We start from the raw sequence: 18,760 nt of genomic DNA, 5'->3' as shown, positions 1-18,760 counted from the left end.
GCCGTTTTTAGAAATAAGCTTTATTTCACGAACTAGGAAGTTTTTCAGATTGTCCATATCCAAAAATTATCATGCTAATCTTACTCCGGTCAAAGCAAAAATGTTTACGTAAAAAAATTGATGACCTAAATATGTCCCATTTATCTGAATGCACTGGGAAATTGGGACAGTGAAATGGGATGTGAGACACCGAAAAAATGATGTAATCAAATCAGACAAAACGTATTTCCATTGTTAACATGTAAAACTCACAAAATGGGTCTTACTACAAGTTTAAAGCTCACATTCCTTGCACGCAAAGGCCTCAGTTCAGTTGTAAGACCAAGAATAGCCCCGTGCGAGATTCGAGAACCTCAAGATCCATGGAAACATTAAAGACAGGTCAATCATACCCTGCACTCCGTACACTAATTAAAAAGCGTCCTCAACGGCCATCCAAATTCAGTCACCTCAAACGCCAAACAAAAGTCATTTGGGACGGAGGGCACGCAAAGCCGTAGGACATGACACATGTCAACAAAAATTCAAAAAGGGAAAACTAAACTCGGTCTTATCTTATTTAAAAACATGTGCTGAAGTGTTGGTGGACCAACAAAAGAGTGAGAGGTAATTTGTGTAGAGGAAATCAAAACTGCGTGTTGTCATGGTCTTCTGTTTCTGTTACCATGGGAATTATTTTGATGGCTAATTGCGAGAAAAAGCAAGCTGAAAATGCCGCTCTGCAGGACCTGTCATGGCATACTAAGGTCCCCATGTTTGACTTTCTGAGACATCACCAGCTTTCCGGTGATATCACATTAGTTGTTCCCCCTCTGCTTTGAAAATACAACTCGAGAAAGACGACAGAAAACATTGCGCTGAACAAAATTGCTTTTCGAGAAAAACGCACCATCGCTCTCAATCTAATGACTACAGCAAGGGTATATTTATGGGTAGCTATTGCCATGATGTACCACGCAAACAAGTTTGCTGCCCCAAGAAAAATTAATTTTAGATTCGCCCTTGAAACTGCCTGTAAACCTAGGCTTTATTTGAAAGGAGCTGCAAAGCTTTACAACCTGGTCGCCTGCAAGTTTACACTTTTGGTACTTCATGTACATTCTCCCAATGACAGACATAGAGAATAACCGTTGGAGAAAACGCACGAATTTCTCATTCTGTGTGTGCGTAGACGTGCCATACAAATGTCGAACCACCATATCCTAAAAGTGTAAGAGGAAATCACGGTAGACAGGGTCGTGAGAAGCAGTTTGAAATCCACCAAAATGACGCAGTTATTATCAAAATCAAACAGAGTCTGAAATCTGCAGCCAACCAGGCTATCCTTGAAAGAAGCAAAACTTTAATTAAACTAAATTCTATTGAATACAACAAAGTTTAAGGCTACAAAATCGGACATTAAATGAAACAGCCCTTGAGGGGTAATCCTAAAAGAGCTTGAACAAAAATTGGGGCAAATAACTTGCTTGGATTCGAACCACAGTCACCAGCAATGTCACTCCTTCTCCTTACTAACCACGCTACACCAACCACATTGTTATCATGGCGTTTTTAAAAAGCCTTTTTTTTTTAACAGTGAGCCGTGGAGACGTTGTCGGCTGTCAAACGAGCAAAGCTGTTTTATTCCCAATTGGAGACAATGCCGAGAAGCACAACCTAGAAGCAGTGGTTTAAAAAAAAACTGGCCCAAGATGCATGCCAATGTAAATTACTTTCTTCACGGCGTCTCCCGAATTTCGATTTGTCCAATCAAATTGGCTGGATTAATGTACCGAACTCACGTCCCTCCCCTCTCACCGATTAACGAACAGAATTACTATACGTCACACAATTTTTACTCTGAACGTCTCGAAATTAGGGCCTTTAAATGACCCTCCCCCGGAAATAAACCACATCAACATCAATGGAAATGGGAAAGATCATAAAATAACCGGAATCGTACCCCACTTGTTTAAAAGAAGGTGAAAACTGGCATATTTTTAAACATTTTGATGCGGAGAAATACCTGAGAGTGCTCCGCCTTGTATAGAGGGAAACACATACAGCGACTTTTCACCTTTATTTTATTACGCCGTTGCATTTCATGCATTTCAAGAGGAGAGGAGCTGTGTCATCCACTCTGCCGAGTTCCTTCCTTCAGCAGCGAAACTTGCCCTTCGAGTGTGGAAAGCTCAAAAACTCTGGACTGCCTTTAACTTCAGGTCAAATGTGGACTACGGTTTTACTGATTTTTGACAACAACATCCACGGGAAACATCGTGCGGTCTCTTGCGGTGACAAGTCCATGGGAGCTCCGGCCCGACGCACCGTGCATACACGCCAGTGGCCCGACCCGGTACTGTGGACATGCCGATTCCCGGCCAAGGACATCCCTCGATAGATTTGGACTTTTTCAACTGTAGCATGTACATACCCCCTTTGGTATGGATATGTTTCTTTCGCACAATAGTCCCTAAAGGGACCAAGAATGAAGCTGGATATATGTGAACTTGTGAGAAACTTAACTTGGGCCCTATGGCCCAAAGCAAAAAAGTGAACTGAACTTTACAAATGTCTTGAATTTGTGTAGTCTCATTTTGTCGAATGATCTGACGCACCATGGTGAGTTTGATGTTTTTGTTAGACTATGGAGATTCAGAGGTGAGTGGAGTTTGAATTATGAGACTGTAATTTTAGTCTTGACGAAATGGAAAGAGTTCTATATGGACAACAGTTGGTGCCCCCGTGCACAAACGCTCGTTAGTTAGCCTACGTTAACGTAAAAACAGCTTCGTATTTTCGAGCTCTTTAGTTGCTTCGCACGAAATACGTTGTTTGAGCTTCAAGGGCAGTGACCCAAATTCCAGAAGAAGCCGAATAGAAGTGTTACCAGCGTGTTGAACAAAAGATTGATGAGACTGATGAAACGGGTTGACATTTGTTTATGAATGGGAACTAGCGCGTGCTTTCATGAAGCACATCGTACAAGTGGGCCCGGCGAGGTATCTGCTACATTCATCCCAACTTGAATGTCGCGGAATGCTACCAGGTGCAATGTGTTGGCAAGACACCAACCCGCGGCCACCCAACTGCAGAGCTGAAGATGTCAAGTGCGCAACTGACTACAGAGGGCTCCCCAGAATTTAGGAAGGAATTTTTTCTTACGTAGTTTATGCATTTGCCAGGATTTGATTTTAAATGATGGAAGAAAAAGGGCTGTCAAATTTGATTTATTGAATTGAATTATGTATCACTTGCAAAGATCGAAGGACGATGGCAGAACCGTTGTCCAAATATTGTGTTAATTTCTAAAAATGGAATGCATATTGCTGTAAATTGTCAAATGGAAATATACTCTAATTACAAAAATGGAACAATGGCGGGACTGTTGTCCGACAATTAAATGATTTATCAAGTGTGAAGAGAAAAGTACAGCGGCGGGACTGCTGTCCGACAATTGAATTATTTATCAAGTATAAGGAGAAAGACAGCGGCGGGACTGCTGTCCGACAACTGAATTATTTATCAAGTATAAAGAGAAAAAGACAGCGGCGGGACTGCTGTCCGACATTTGAATTATTTATCAAGTGTAAAGAGAAAAAGACAGCGGCGGGACTGCTGTCCGACAATTGAATTATTTATCAAGTATAAAGAGAAAAAGACAGCGGCGGGACTGCTGTCCAACAAATGAATTATTTATCAAGTATAAAGAGAAAGACAGCGGCGGGACTGCTGTCCAACAATTGAATTATTTATGAAGTATAAGAGAAAAGTACAGCGGCGGGACTGCTGTCCGACAATTGAATTATTTATCAAGTATAAAGAGAAAGACAGCGGCGGGACTGCTGTCCGACAATTGAATTATTTATGAAGTATAAAGAGAAAAGTACAGCGGCGGGACTGCTGTCCGACATTTGAATTATTTATCAAGTGTAAAGAGAAAAAGACAGCGGCGGGACTGCTGTCCGACAATTGAATTATTTATCAAGTATAAAGAGAAAGACAGCGGCGGGACTGCTGTCCGACAATTGAATTATTTATCAAGTATAAAGAGAAAGACAGCGGCGGGACTGCTGTCCGACAATTGAATTATTTATGAAGTATAAAGAGAAAAGTACAGCGGCGGGACTGCTGTCTGACAATTGAATTATTTATCAAGTATAAAGAGAAAGACAGCGGCGGGACTGCTGTCCGACAATTGAATTATTTATGAAGTATAAAGAGAAAAGTACAGCGGCGGGACTGCTGTCCGACAATTGAATTATTTATCAAGTGTAAAGAGAAAAAGACAGCGGCGGGACTGCTGTCCGACATTTGAATTATTTATCAAGTGTAAAGAGAAAAAGACAGCGGCGGGACTGCTGTCCGACATTTGAATTATTTATCAAGTATAAAGAGAAAGACAGCGGCGGGACTGCTGTCCGACATTTGAATTATTTATCAAGTGTAAAGAGAAAAAGACAGCGGCGGGACTGCTGTCCGACATTTGAATTATTTATCAAGTATAAAGAGAAAAAGACAGCGGCGGGACTGCTGTCCGACAATCGAAATTTGTATCATGTAGAGAGACTGTTGTTCAAGTCTGTTATGTATTAAAACAAGAAATGAAGGAAATCGAAGAACAATTTTGATCAATTGATTTTTGTAGACAAATTGTAAAGGTATAAAAGGGCGATGGAAAGAACTTAGTTTTCCAGTTTGGTTATGTTTTATTTTGAAGGAAACGGCCACTGCACGAAGTTGGAGACCGGGGGAGAAATGTCTGCAGTGATCGACGACCAGGACGCCATCAGTGCATCACGAAGGGGAACAGTCACTTCAGAGTTGTGGTGAAAAATCTGTGTTGTTCCGTTTGCCCCAAATTGCATTTTTTAGTATAAACATCACACTTGGGTGATGTTCACATTTGCACCCACGAGCCACGTTAAGAATATGGTCAGTTACATACAATAAAGAGACAAAATAAAAGGCATAGACTTGAAGTTAAAATGTCGATCTACAGGTGCATGCATGTGTGCTCACTCCCTCTGTCGAAAATGTGTTGTCTGTCAGAACTTTTTAAAATTCCATCGTGATGAAGATGGCCACTTTCTTTTCTGGCAAAGTGTTCTACTCGGAAGTGATGGCTGCCTGGAAGGACCAGTCATATTGATGGACAGACCACCTGGTGAGACACTGCAGAGCACAAGAGCTCATGTTCAGGCTGTTTGCAGGTTGATGATCTTTATCGCTCTCTGCTAGATGTCATCAAGGTTGCTGAAGCTGTGATTCACTGGCAGACATCCAGGCAAGAGGGGCCTATTCCATGGTACTCCTAATATGAGCCTTACTCAAGAGGCTCGACCTTGGGAGCCCAGGGAGGGGGCAACCTTCCGGCGGCTGCCAGCTCTCGTTCCTGCCTTCTCTGCGATGGAGTTTATGTGAGCTTGAAAGTTAGAGTCGTAAAGAACTTGACACACGAGGTGTTGGGCTCATCGACTTCTTCCAGTCTCACACTACCTAGGCAGAGATCAGATTGCTCCGATGGTTTCTTCTTGCTCCGTGTCATGACTTTGCATTTCTCTAGGGCAAAGATGAACTTCCACGTAAGGCTCCATTGATGTATAGTGAGCAACATCTTCATTTAGAGAGACGGCTGGCTGAATCGAGTCTCCATCTTTAGCTATACAGTACATGTAATGTAATCTGGGTAGAGACTGATAAGTTCACACGCGGCACGGTCGTTCTGCACTTTCGTCGTTAACTAAAATAACTGTGTCGGAGCACATAGTTTTGACCAGGTCGTTCGCAATGCAGCAAGCGCACGTCGTCGCAAAACCCGTCGTCTTCTAGAAAGGCGGTATCGTCTTCTCGTCGACTGAGCGACAAAAGTATAAAAGAATATAACGAAAACGACACGTTACGGAAGTCGTTTTTCATCTTCGAAATCGTTTTTCGTTAAGTGAAATGACCAAATTGAAGCTCGTTTAAAATTCTGCAAAGAGTGGGATATTGCACTGCGTCATATTCGAAAAATGTGGTATCGTCGCATCAATTCTTCGTCGTGGTTTTTTTTACAAAAATGGTAATAAAAATATTAAAATGTTATTCTCAATTAAAGAAAACAGTGCTCTTTCGTTTTTATCAAGAATTTATCAAAGTGGTTTTACGTATTCGAAATAGTTTAAATTCAAATATTGTCGACAAACGGCAAGTTCGTTGTGCACTTTCGTTGTTACGTGAAATGACCGGGTTGAAGCACATTGTTTTAACTAGGTCATTCTCAATACAAGGAGCTCATATAATTGCACGGCGTAATCTTTGCAAAATGCCGTAAAGATGTATCGTCTTCTCTCAACCGAATGATAAAAAATGCATTAAATGAAAACGACGTTATTCGTAACTTCTAAAATAACCAACCTTCGTCTTCGTCGATAAAAAGAAATTTATCGAAGTGATTTAGCATCTTCGAAATCGATTGATTGAATTCAGTTATGGTCGAAAATCGGTACGTTTGTTCTGCACGTTTTTTTCTTGACAGATGAAATGACCTGGTCGGATTTTCTCGATTTTTGCAACCGATTTTCGAACACAAATTGTCGGGAAAAATGTCAAATTTCCACCAGCCATCTTCCAAAAAAGTAACTTCCGTTAGTTTGGCAAGACGTCTTCGAAAATTGCAAGTCGATTCCACCATTTCGCCGGAAAGTCTTCGAAACAAACAGTAACTTGATGCGGAAATTGAATCCCGCCATTTGCGCTTAACGATGATGGCTGTCAACTTGAAGTGACTGGGTTGAAGGGTGAAGCTTGGTCACTTTAACTTTAAACAAAACGAGTGGCAAATAAAGATAAAAAATGATCTCCATCCTCCAAAAAAATTACAACTGAGCGACTGAATTGCGTCGTCCTCGATAGGCCGAGAGGTGTCTAGACGTTTTATCTTCAAGTGAAATGGCTGGGTTGACGGCGCTGTTTCCACCCGGTCGCTTTCAATACAACGATTACACACACCGCGTGGTCTTGGCAAAATCACAAACTTTGCCATTCATTAATGTATTACAAAAAAATTAAACGGAAACAGATTTCGTACTCGTCATCGGCAACGCAATTGCGGTACGCTTTATTGAAATAAATTTACGAAACGTACGAAACGATTCCCCAAATGCGTCATCTTCAAACAAACAATTTATTGTCCATAAAATCTCGAGAGTTTGCCTCCTGAAAAATCCAATGGAACGGTCGCACAACGCTCCGATATCGTTGCAAAACCGCCAAATCAATAAAGATATACATGTATCCATGAAAGAAATGCACAGATTCGGCAAACTTAAGTTGCTTTTTGTTTGGTTTGGTTGTTTTTCCCGAACGCTTCAGCCACAGTGAGTTTACGATCAGTCGATTAACGCATGGCATTTGTCATCAGATATTGTCGATTTCTGTTGTCATGTGTAAGGTTTTGTCCCTTGTCCCTTGTAAAAGTGCTTTATAAAAGGCCTGAACACAAGTCCAACTTGCTGTTTATAATTTTTTTTCAGCAAAGTAAACTTCAAAGTTACTGTGAATTTACAATCAGTAGATCACCGTCGAATATTTGTGTACATTATAAAATTGTAAAATTTATAATCTACGTAAAATGTAAAACTGCCGTATTAACATCCTGAATCTAAGCCCGACCGAACCTGCAAAGATCGGCAAATCGATGTTTATTATTTGTTTAGGGCAAAGTACCGGCTTTACCTACCGGGAGTTCGCGATTAGTTGATTGACGCATGGCATTTTTAATCTAATATTCTTCCAGATTATAATTTGTCACGTACATGTATGAGGTTGTTTCCCACGTAAAAGCTATAAAGCAGTTCTGAACGTAATTCCGACCTGCAAAGATCGACAGATTAGCGTTTTAATTTTTCCTGTGAAGTAACGCTTTTGTCACTTTGCGATCAGTCGATTAACTAGGACATTTTTCATCGATATTCTTGTGGATTTTAAATTGGTTTTACGTGTAAGATTGTATCCCATGTAAATCTGCTTTATAAAAGCCCTGAACGTAATTCCGACCTGCAAAGATCGGCAAAAACATTTCTTGCAGCAAAGTTACGCTTTGGTGACTGTGAGTTTAGGACCAGTCAATTAACGCATGACATATTTTGTCATCAAAACGTACAAGGTTGTTTCCCATGTAAATCTGCCGCATAAAGGCCGTGTCTCCGACAGTGCGAATGGCCTTACCAACAGTCCCTTGATCACTGATGCCTACACCGGTCGGCCACATCTGAATGTTGTCTTGGTCATAATTGTCTCGTGTTGTGGATTGATGTTGAGGGCGCCATCAACACCTGCGGTGCCGCATTATTAAACGTCACAGCGCCAGCGCAGCTCTTGGGAGGCAGAATGTATTGCTGCCTGAAAGTTTTGAATTCGACCTTCTGGTCCATCTAAGAAGATAACCAGGAGGGAATCCTATATTTTATCATAGTATTACACCTACGATTGTGGCTAGGCTTAGTGTGGTTAGGCGTAGTGTGATTTACTATTTTAAACGAAGGTAGCTAGGCGTACTAGAAAAAAACAGAACTCAGTAAGGCTTATATGAATTGTTAGGGCCTGACCTAAAGGTAATGTGGCAGACTTAGTTCTGGTAATGAATTGGAGTTATATATACTACCTCCACCCAGCTGTGGCAAGCGTTTCTTTTTTCAATCTCAACAGTCAGACCTACCGTATAAGGCCCAACGTGTCTCACAGAGGGAAGAGGGATCGTCTTCAAGATGGGTTTCCTAGAATAGCGATGACCGATTAGAACAATTGAGAGCTAGATGCTGACTTCCCCCGTTGGATTTGCCCTCCCTCTGGAACTTTGGTGGTAAGTCTCCAAAATCACAACACTGGAAAATGTTCATTATGGTCACTTTTCTCTGTTTTTCCCGTTTTCCAAAATGCAGAGCTTTGCGGTCAGCTTCGAGGTGGTTTTCCACATCAGCAAGACCTGGGTTAGTGGACAATAGGAGCAGAATTCGTCTTGCTGAACACCACAACCCATGGAAGCCTGATGTGCCCTCCACCAGTTTTTTCCTCCAGACCCATCAAGTAGGCATTAAGATGTATTTTAAAAATGTGTGTAAACGTTCGACCAAAATCGTATCTCCCTTTTTTCACTGGGTGTAGAAACAAGTTCATACTATAGTGAGACAAAATTGATGAAAATGTTTCCTTCGTAAACTTGATGTAATGAGCTTTTGTGCACTGAAAAAGTGTTTGTCATTTTCTGAACAACTTTTGCCCTAAATTGGTGTGATATCAACTTCCCAAAGGTGTCCAACTGTTGGGTAAATCTTTTAGGAAATGTAAAAAAAAGTTATATTAAATTGACCAACATCTGGATAATATGTCCAAAGATTTTACAGTGTGCGGTAAACCAGGAATTTTGTTTTGCCGGGTGGGGGGCTAGTTTTTGTTTTGCTTTTCCTTTTTTTTTTAAAACCCTAACAGTCCCGAATCCTCCGATTTCAATATAATTTTACGTACACCCTGTGGGGGTTATGGTTAAAGTTTTAACAACCAGGCTACTGTACCAGGCTAGAACTACTTTTCCACCTACATGTACATGTCTCGCTTACGGTAGATGGACAGCTCTCAAGACGGACCTCTTGGAAGACGATGAGCGATTGCAAACCAGAAAGAACTGGATGGCGACTGTCACACCCTGCTTGATTTGCATGTCATTTGGACCTCTGAGGGTAAGTTTTTCAAGTCGGAACTTGAGAAGATATGACGGCTTTGAGATGGTTTACCTCCAGCGGGAAGTAGATCAATGGACTAGGAGCGGAGTCCAGAATGGGAGGCAGAATGTATTGCTGCCTGAAAGTTTTGAATTCGACCTCTTCCTGGTCCATCTAAGAAGATAACCAGGAGGGAATCCTTTATTTTATCACAGTATTCAACCCACGATTGTGGCTAGACTTGGTGTGGTTTACTATTGAACGAAGGTAGCAAGGTGTACTAGAAAAAAAGCAGGAATCAGTCAGGCTTATATGAATTGTTAGGACCTGACCTAAAGGTAATGTGGCAGACTTTGTTCTAGTAATGAATTAGAGTTATATATACTAACTCCAGCCAGCTGTGGCAAGCGTTTCTTTTTTCATTTCAACAGTCAGACCTACCGTATAAGGCCTCTATGTGTCTCGCAGAGGGAAGAGAGATCGTCTTCAAGATGGGTTTCTGGAATGGCGATGACCGATTAGAGCAATTGAGAGCTGGATGCTGACTTCCCCCGTTGGATTTGCCCTCCCTCTGGAACTTTGGTGGTAAGTCTCCAAAATCACAACACTGGAAAATGTTCATTTTGCTCACTTTCCTCTGTTTTTCCCGTTTTCCAAAATGCAGCTCTTTGCGGTCAGCTTCGAGGTGGTTTTCCATATCAGCAAGACCTGGGTTAGTGGACAATAGGAGCAGAATTCGTCTTGCTGAACACCACAACCCATGGATGTCGGCCTGATGCGCCCTCCACCAGTTTTTACCTCCAGACCCATCAAGTAGGCATTAAGATGTATTTTAAAAATGTGTGTAAACGTTCGACCAAAATCGTATCTCCCTTTTTTTCACTGGGTGTAGAAACAAGTCCATACTATAGTGAGACAAAATTGATGAAAATGTTTCCTTCGTAAACTTGATGTAATGAGCTTTTGTGCACTGAAAAAGTGTTTGTCATTTTCTGAACAACTTTTGCCCGAAATTGGTGTGATATCAACTTCCCAAAGGTGTCCAACTGTTGGGTAAATCTTTTGGGAAATGTAAAAAAAAAAAGTTATATTAAATTGACCAACATCTGGATAATATTATGTATGTCCAAAGATTTTACAGTGTGCGGTAAACAAGGAATTTTGTTTTGCCGGGTGGGGGGCTAGTTTTTGTTTTGCTTTTCCTTTTTTTTTAAACCCTAACAGTCCCGAATCCTCCGATTTCAATATAATTTTACGTACACCCTGTGGGGGTTATGGTTAAAGTTTTAACAACCAGGCTACTGTACCAGGCTAGAACTACTTTTCCACCTACATGTACATGTCTCGCTTACGGTAGATGGACAGCTCTCAAGACGGACCTCTTGGAAGACGATGAGCGATTGCAAACCAGAAAGAACTGGATGGCGACTGTCACACCCTGCTTGATTTGCATGTCATTTGGACCTCTGAGGGTAAGTTTTTCAAGTCGGAACTTGAGAAGATATGACGGCTTTGAGATGGTTTACCTCCAGCGGGAAGTAGATCAATGGACTAGGAGCGGAGTCCAGAATGGGAGGCAGAATGTATTGCTGCCTGAAAGTTTTGAATTCGACCTCTTCCTGGTCCATCTAAGAAGATAACCAGGAGGGAATCCTTTATTTTATCACAGTATTCAACCTACGATTGTGGCTAGACTTGGTGTGGTTTACTATTGAACGAAGGTAGCAAGGCGTACTAGAAAAAAAGCAGGAATCAGTCAGGCTTATATGAATTGTTAGGACCTGACCTAAAGGTAATGTGGCAGACTTTGTTCTGGTAATGAATTAGAGTTATATATACTAACTCCAGCCAGGTGTGATAAGCGTTTCTTTTTTTCATCTCAACAGTGAGACCTACCGTATAAGGCCCCAATGTGTCTCGCAGAGGGAAGAGAGATCGTCTTCAAGATGGGTTTCTGGAATGGCGATGACCGATTAGAGCAATTGAGAGCTGGATGCTGAGTTTCCCCGTTTGATTTGCCCTCCCTCTGGAAATTTGGTGGTAAGTCTACAAAATCACAACACTGGAAAATGTTCATTTTGCTCCGTTTTCTGTTTTTCCCGTTTTCCAAAATGCAGCTCTTTGCGGTCAGCTTCGAGGTGGTTTTCCACATCAGCAAAACCTGGGTTAGTGGACAATAGAACAGAATTCGTCTTGCTGAACACCACAACCCATGGATGTCGGCCTGATGCGCCCTCCACCAGTTTTTTCCTCCAGACCCATCAAGTAGGCATTAAGAAGTATTTTAAAAATGTATGTAAACGTTCGACCAAAATCGTATCTCCCTTTTTTTCACTGGGTGTAGAAACAAGTCCATACTATAGTGAGACAAAATTGATGAAAATGTTTCCTTCGTAAACTTGATGTAATGAGCTTTTGTGCACTGAAAAAGTGTTTGTCATTTTCTGAACAACTTTTGCCCGAAATTGGTGTGATATCAACTTCCCAAAGGTGTCCAACTGTTGGGTAAATCTTTTGGGAAATGTAAAAAAAAAAAGTTATATTAAATTGACCAACATCTGGATAATATTATGTATGTCCAAAGATTTTACAGTGTGCGGTAAACAAGGAATTTTGTTTTGCCGGGTGGGGGGCTAGTTTTTGTTTTGCTTTTCCTTTTTTTTTAAACCCTAACAGTCCCGAATCCTCCGATTTCAATATAATTTTACGTACACCCTGTGGGGGTTATGGTTAAAGTTTTAACAACCAGGCTACTGTACCAGGCTAGAACTACTTTTCCACCTACATGTACATGTCTCGCTTACGGTAGATGGACAGCTCTCAAGACGGACCTCTTGGAAGACGATGAGCGATTGCAAACCAGAAAGAACTGGATGGCGACTGTCACACCCTGCTTGATTTGCATGTCATTTGGACCTCTGAGGGTAAGTTTTTCAAGTCGGAACTTGAGAAGATATGACGGCTTTGAGATGGTTTACCTCCAGCGGGAAGTAGATCAATGGACTAGGAGCGGAGTCCAGAATGGGAGGCAGAATGTATTGCTGCCTGAAAGTTTTGAATTCGACCTCTTCCTGGTCCATCTAAGAAGATAACCAGGAGGGAATCCTTTATTTTATCACAGTATTGAACCTACGATTGTGGCTAGGCTTGGTGTGGTTTACTATTGAACGAAGGTAGCAAGGCGTACTAGAAAAAAAGCAGAAATCAGTCAGGCTTATATGAATTGTTAGGACCTGACCTAAAGGTAATGTGGCAGACTTTGTTCTGGTAATGAATTAGAGTTATATATACTAACTCCAGCCAGCTGTGACAAGCGTTTCTTTTTTCATTTCAACAGTCAGACCTACCGTATAAGGCCTCTATGTGTCTCGCAGAGGGAAGAGAGATCGTCTTCAAGATGGGTTTCTGGAATGGCGATGACCGATTAGAGCAATTGAGAGCTGGATGATGACTTCCCCCGTTGGATTTGCCCTCCCTCTGGAACTTTGGTGGTAAGTCTCCAAAATCACAACACTGGAAAATGTTCATTTTGCTCACTTTCCTCTGTTTTTCCCGTTTTCCAAAATGCAGCTCTTTGCGGTCAGCTTCGAGGTGGTTTTCCATATCAGCAAGACCTGGGTTAGTGGACAATAGGAGCAGAATTCGTCTTGCTGAACACCACAACCCATGGATGTCGGCCTGATGCGCCCTCCACCAGTTTTTACCTCCAGACCCATCAAGTAGGCATTAAGATGTATTTTAAAAATGTGTGTAAACGTTCGACCAAAATCGTATCTCCCTTTTTTTCACTGGGTTTAGAAACACGTCTATACTATAGTGAGACAAAATTGATGAAAATGTTTCCTTCGTAAACTTGATGTAATGAGCTTTTGTGCACTGAAAAAGTGTTTGTCATTTTCTGAACAACTTTTGCCCTAAATTGGTGTGATATCAACTTCCTAAAGGTGTCCAACAGTTGGGTAAATCTTTTGGGAAATGTAAAAAAAAAGTTATATTAAATTGACCAACATCTGGATAATATTATGTATGTCCAAAGATTTTACAGTGTGCGGTAAACAAGGAATTTTGTTTTGCCGGGTGGGAGGCTAGTTTTTGTTTTGCTTTTCCTTTTTTTTTTAAACCCTAACAGTCCCGAATCCTCCGATTTCAATATAATTTTACGTACACCCTGTGGGGGTTATGGTTAAAGTTTTAACAACCAGGCTACTGTACCAGGCTAGAACTACTTTTCCACCTACATGTACATGTCTCGCTTACGGTAGATGGACAGCTCTCAAGACGGACCTCTTGGAAGACGATGAGCGATTGCAAACCAGAAAGAACTGGATGGCGACTGTCACACCCTGCTTGATTTGCATGTCATTTGGACTTCTGAGGGTAAGTTTTACAAGTCAGAACTTGAGAAGACATGACAGCTTTGAGATGGTTTACCTCCAGCGGGAAGTGGATCAATGGACTAGGAGCGGAGTCCAGAATGGGAGGCAGAATGTATTGCTGCCTGAAAGTTTTGTATTCGACCTCTTCCTGGTCCATCTAAGAAGATAACCAGGAGGGAATCCTATTTTTTATCGTAGTATTCAACCTGCGATTGTGGCTAGGCTTAGTGTGGCTTACTATTAAACGAAGGTAGCAAGGCGTACTAGAAAAAAAAGCAGAAATCAGTCAGGCTTATATGAATTGTTAGGACCTGACCTAGAGTGATGTGGCAGACTTTGTTCTGGTAATGAATTAGAGTTATATATACTAACTCCAGCCAGGTGTGATAAGCGTTTCTTTTTTTCATCTCAACAGTGAGACCTACCGTATAAGGCCCCAATGTGTCTCGCAGAGGGAAGAGAGATCGTCTTCAAGATGGGTTTCTGGAATGGCGATGACCGATTAGAGCAATTGAGAGCTGGATGCTGAGTTTCCCCGTTGGATTTGCCCTCCCTCTGGAACTTTGGTGGTAAGTCTACAAAATCACAACACTGGAAAATGTTCATTTTGCTCACTTTCCTCTGTTTTTCCCGTTTTCCAAAATGCAGAGCTTTGCGGGCAGCATCGAGGTGGTTTTCCACATCAGCAAAACCTGGGTTAGTGGACTATAGGAGCAGAATTCGTCTTGCTGAACACCACAACCCACGGAAGTCGGCCTGATGCACCCTTCACCAGTTTTTACCTCCAGACCCATCAAGTAGGCATCAAGATGTATTTTAAAAATGTGTGTAAACGTTCGATCAAAATCGTATCTCCCTTTTTTCACTGGGTTTAGAAACACGTCTATACTATAGTGAGACAAATTTGATGAAAATGTTTCCTTCGTAAACTTGATGTAATGAGCTTTTGTGCACTGAAAAAGTGTTTGTCGTTTTCTTGGTGTGATATCAACTTCCCAAAGGTGTCCAACTGTTGGGTAAATCTTTTGGGAAATGTAAAAAAAGTTATATTAAATTGACTAACATCTGGATGATTAAATTCTGTCCAAAGATTTTACAGTGTGTGTTAAACCAGGGATTTTATTTTGCCTGTTGGGGGCTAGTTTGTGTTTTTGTTTTGCTTTTCTTTAAAAAAAAAAAACCCTAACAGTCCCAAATCCTCCGATTTCAGTATAATTTTACATACGCCCTGTGGGGGTTATGGTTAAAGTTCTGACAACCAGGCTACTGTACCAGGCTAGAACTACTTTTCCACCTACATGTCTCGCTTACGGTAGATGGACAGCTCTCAAGACGGACCTCTTGGAAGACGACGAGCGATTGCAAACCAGAAAGAACTGGATGGCGACTGTCACACCCTGCTTGATTTGCATGTCATTTGGACTTCTGAGGGTAGGTTTTTCAAGTCGGAACTTGAGAAGACATGACGGCTTTGAGATGGTTTACCTCCAGCGGGAAGTAGATCAATGGAGTAGGAGCGGAGTCCTCCTTCAGACTGCCCACCATACAGCGCACAACTGTCGGCAGGACGCACTCTACACGACATCTTACCTGTCTGTCCTCGCAGGTTGTAGCATTCTCAGTGACACACCCAGGAGTTGTTGTAATAGCTCATGATGTTCAAGCCCCCATTGTCATAGAAAGGACAGGGGTGTATGGCTATATCAAAGCTATACGTAGGTGTAGGTAAAGGCGTAGGTGTGCACACTGTGTTTTTATTTAAGTAAAAAGAGAAAACCTCTTTGGGGCTCAATCCCTAAGCCCTCCCCCGGGTGTCACCAGGCAACAAAACAAAATGGCATCATGTCCCAAAAAGCGACATTGGTATGGTATGAAACACTTCACCTTGTCGGGCGCTATCAAAATAACTACATCACTGTCGGCTTTTTTTTTTTGCTTAAAACGCTGTTTTGTTTGGTCCTTTTGGACGATAAACTTAAATTTTGTCCAACTTTGTCATTTGCACAGGTTCTTGAGGACCGCCTCGACCCGAAGACACCAGCGGCTGATCGTCGAACAAGACATGGAGCTGCTCCAACTTGTCCTACTCTGCTTGCTACACGTTCACTCAACATTCCAAAGAGTGAATGTTCACTGTATTTTTGTGAACACTCACTCTCATTGAAACTAAGGACAAGACAGAGTCGAGAGGAATGTCTTCCCTCCGATAGATTAAGATTGCACTCGTGTCCCCCCAAGGAGTGGCATAGTGGCTCTTTTAAGAACTATTTTCACCAAAATTCAATTTTTTTCCACTCTGACTTGTCTTGTCCTTAGTTTCAATCTTTTAAAATAAGAAAGTTGGTTCGTTGGTCAAACATTTACGCACATTTTGATTAATTGGTTGAATTGAGAATTCAACTTGTCAATATTTATGGCAACAATTCTTTCCCGTTAATACCGATAAACCAATCCAAGCTTATTAAAAGCTGATAGCAATCATGATATCAAAAAGAGGTTGCCCAAAAGAGTGTTTAAATATCATTGAACTTTGAGTCCAAGTGTGTGTAAACGTTCGGAAAAGCTGTATCTACTGTTGTTGTTAGGTTTTGGAAAAAATCATGCTTATGAAAAAAATCTGAAACTATTTCCTGTTAAAACACTTATGTCATAAGCCCACGTAAGACGCCCAGGTAGAGACTGGATGGAACAATTCATTCTAACTGCTGTTTCGAAATATTATTGCATTCCCATTAAATTGCAAATTCGTTCGCTTGAATTACTCCAGTAAATTGCACAAATTGGTAATTCATTCCTATGAATTACTAATTTGTTCGCAGACTCCAGTGATCCGTTTGTAAAGATTAGTAATTCGTTCCTATGAATTACTAATTAGTTTGCTTGAATGACTCTAGTAATTTGTTTTCCTCCACAAATTACTAATTCAGTCACAAATTACTCCAGTAATCCAAGCGCAGAAATTAGTAATTTGTCCCTGTTAAGACTAATTCGTTTGCACAAATGTATCATTTGTTCACACGAATATCTTAAGTAATTTGTTTACGAATTAGTAATTTGTTCCCACAAATTATTAATTTGTTCAACGAATCACTCCAGTAATTTGTTTGTATAAATTACTCCAGCACATAATTTACACAAATCAGTAATTCTTTTCTACGAATTACTAATTTGTTCCCACAAGTTACTAATTTCTTCGCACGAATTACTCCGGTAATTTCTTTTCACAATTTGTTCCAACGAATTATTAATTCGTTCACAAGAATTGTTAATTCATTGAACGAATTAATTTGTTCCAATAATTGGTATACACAAATTAGTAATTCTTTGTTACGAATTACTCATTTGCATGCACAAATTACTTCAGTAATTCATAAAGCGTTAGTAATTTATTCCCATAAATTACTAACTCGTTTTCTAGAATTACTGATTTTTTGCACGAAATACTTATTCGTTGGCAACAACCACGCCAGTTGTTTGTACGAATAACTGAATTGTTGGAGCGAATTAGTTAAGTCATTCGTTTGCACAATTAATGTTCGTTCCAGCGAATTACACCAGTAATTATACGAACGAATGATGTTATTTGTGTGAACGAAGTAGTAATCCGAGCGGACTAATTTTATTCTTGGAATGGATTAGTACTTGTTACAAGTGAAATGACAAAGTAAATAAAGGTCCATCCAGTTCCTTCATGGGCTTCATTATTGTGTAAACAAATATTGTTGTGTAAACAAATATATTGATGCCACAGAGCCGTATTGGTTAATTAATGAATTTGGTTTATTCAAATTACAGTGTTTCTCTTATTAACGTCACAAAAAGCCATGATGGACTGTTTACAGTGTTAATACCTTGTAATATCTTCTTGGAGATTATTTCAAATTGTTTACTTTGATAAGTATTCTGTTCCAAAATTGATTTATATATAATTAAGGATCACTGGTAACTTGTTAACGTTCTGACTGCCTTGAATACTTCAACGAAACCAGCGTTGATATAGATCCTTCAATATCTTGAACAATGGCTAAATGCAAGTTTTGGAAAGGAATGATTTGGAATTGTCCGTCTCTAGTGTTGTTTACTTTCCTGTACGGGTGTTATAGTCTATCTTGTGAGAATAGCGACAAAGTATGTTTCAATTGGAACTTGGTATAATCTGAGAATGTATCTCCTAATTGAAAACAAGGGCCCAAAATTACTAAAAGGCGCTGGCCGAAACACGACCAAAGTTGGATCTTTGCTCCACAAATTTCACAAAACGTTAGATTTGTATTGAAATGTTAAAGTACGTCAACAATGTCTTGATTTCCAAGACAAAGAAAGATATCAGAATTTAAATAAAATAAGAATTAGAGATAAAAAGTGGAATGGTGAGTGAGCTTCCTGTTTCTCTGTGTTCCTGTCTGTGGTTGTGTGTTTGTAACATTAAAAAGTGATCAATTTCAAACGAAGTGACTGTGATAGCGGCGTATTTATGGAGTATAAGTTGTCAAAGTTGTGAAACATTTAAAATCAATTTAGACAATACAATTTTATCTTAGTGGAGTATACGACCTCACGTTGGGAAGGTCTCATTTAATTCCATCGCACATTTGTATCTGGAGAAGGGGTTCCAACAGATGTTGAAGTTTCACTCGACCTGACGCAGTTATTGGTCTTTTTCACAAGTCGGCCATATTGTATTGAAAGCGAGGAAAACTTTAT

The 18,760-nt window shown here is 40.6% G+C and overlaps 1 long non-coding RNA gene across 2 annotated transcripts; it reads left to right on the top strand.

The window, feature by feature from the left end:
* The first annotated feature begins 9,014 nt into the window (after window positions 1-9,014).
* Window positions 9,015-18,415, top strand: LOC110974331 (uncharacterized). Of its 2 annotated transcripts, none has more exons than XR_015425079.1 (11): window positions 9,015-9,048; window positions 9,584-9,698; window positions 10,112-10,493; window positions 11,038-11,152; window positions 11,567-11,945; window positions 12,490-12,604; window positions 13,018-13,399; window positions 13,943-14,057; window positions 14,472-14,853; window positions 15,373-15,487; window positions 16,064-18,415. It is a non-coding gene; the product is annotated as an uncharacterized LOC110974331 (long non-coding RNA). The 2 variants fall into 2 exon arrangements; XR_015425080.1 differs by having other exon boundaries at window positions 14,472-14,880.
* The last annotated feature ends 345 nt before the right edge of the window (window positions 18,416-18,760 follow it).

This window comes from Acanthaster planci, linkage group LG04, assembly GCF_054643075.1.
Source record: "Acanthaster planci isolate LZ-2023a linkage group LG04, COTS_SCS, whole genome shotgun sequence".
Classification (NCBI taxonomy): domain Eukaryota; kingdom Metazoa; phylum Echinodermata; class Asteroidea; order Valvatida; family Acanthasteridae; genus Acanthaster; species Acanthaster planci.
Note: the sequence above shows the minus strand (reverse complement) of the source record. Positions and strands in the feature narration are given on the sequence as shown.